We start from the raw sequence: 1812 nt of genomic DNA, 5'->3' as shown, positions 1-1812 counted from the left end.
GGCAGGGCCTATGCCTGGTAGTGCATGGGAAGAAATGTTGCTATGTGCCACAGCCCTGTCCACAGAAGGGCGCGGGCCCTGTCTGAGTTTAAAGTCGGGCTGTTTCTGTACTGGGCACCCACCTCCCCAGAGCCCTTTTCCCTGTATCTCAGCTAAGGCACCCACCAGTGCCACAGCGAATGACCTTTTCAAGATGCAAATGGCAGAGAATCCAAATGGCAGTGGACACAGAGATGCTGGTTCAACGTACCCACTCTTGGAACCCGTCGACTCCCCCAATGACCATTTCCTTCCACCAGCAAATCTACGATAGGTGGCTGATGCCCTGAGAGAGGGGGAGCAGGAAGTGTCCCCCTAGATAGGGAACTGTCAGCACCTGTGGGGAAGTCCCTGCCACGGGGTCAGCCTGCTGTAAGCAATGGAGATTCCCGCCCGGTCTTTGCTTTCTCCCGGGGAATGTGAGATGGAGAAGGGCTGGGCCTCCTGGCTGGCTTCTCAGCCCAGGTTCAGCTGCCTGCTGCTCAAAAGCCAATAATCGAGAGAGACAGGGGCTGGTGGCAGGAAAAAGCGGTTTATTCAAGAGCCGGCAGCTTGAGAGGATAGCAGACTCTCGTCATAAAGACCGTCTTAACACTGGGACACGGGCAGGGGTTTGTCTATGTAGGTAAAGGAAGAAAAGGAAGCAGAACAGCTGGTTGAAGGGAGCGGGCTCCCTGCAAGGCGCCGCACAGGCTGCTCAGATAACTGGCTGAAGGTTAGCAAATATCCTGGAGCCAGAATGTCTGAAGGTTGGCGTCTGCTTCTTTTGAAGTGAGTTCCTAGAATTCTTAAGCGAACGGGCTGCTTATCTGCAGTCACGTGTCAGCTTTACGGGCCACCATTCACAGAAACAATGTTAAAAGCGTGGTAGTTGGTTCCCGGTGCAGCGGTGCAGCCGTTCGAAGAAGCCGCTGCTCTGTGTGTTGCTGCCTCCCTGCGACCTCTCCGGGGAGGCCCATGTCGTGCCTTTTTCTCCTTGAACGCTCTCATTTCTGCCTCTGTGTGTAACGGACCACATAGTGCGTATAAGCCATGGCTAAGCCTCCCTCTGGAGAGAGAGAGCTTTGGATAGGAATCCCCTGCCTCCCCCTGCCTCCCCCTGCCGCCTCTCGCTGGGTGCCAGTAAACAAACCAAACTTTTGCCGGCCACGTCTTGCTCTTAAAGACACTATCCCAAGCGGGGAACCCCTTGGGGTCGGTGCCAATCTCAGGCCAGAAAGCAGAGTCAGCGCGTAGGTTCGGGGCTGTCTGTAATATCACCGAAGAAGGACAGACACTTCTCTACTTGTCCAGACCTGTGTTAGGCCCTCCAGGAGAGGTACACGTGCGTCATGGGAAAGACAAGGCGGGGTCTCCACCTCCCTCTTTACTCCTCTCTTTAGTAATCCCTCCCCCGCCCCACCATATCTCTATATGTGTGTCTTCCTGTTCCATAACCACAAACAACCTTGTCCACCTCTCCCTAACAAATGGGAGCTGCTTGGGCAGAGGAGCACAACCTGACACGTTGCTGGGGCGAGGCTCGTGATTTAGTGCCGGTGGACCCCTTCTGCCCTCACACTGCTTTGTGATGTATCACGTTGAAGCCAAGTAATTTCCAGTGTCTGGCCTCGAATTTCCCCCCCAAGACCCCCAGGTCAGGGTCGAGTGCCATTCGCACCCAATATCAGACACTGATGGATGACTCGTTTGGTCTTGAGCGTTTGGTCAGGCCCTTGAAGGAGCCAGTCCCATGAACACTCCTCCTCCTCCTCCTCCTCCTCTTCCTCCTCC

The sequence above is a fragment of the Myotis brandtii genome, unplaced genomic scaffold, assembly GCF_000412655.1.
Source record: "Myotis brandtii unplaced genomic scaffold, ASM41265v1 scaffold332, whole genome shotgun sequence".
Classification (NCBI taxonomy): Eukaryota; Metazoa; Chordata; class Mammalia; order Chiroptera; family Vespertilionidae; genus Myotis; species Myotis brandtii.
Note: the sequence above shows the minus strand (reverse complement) of the source record.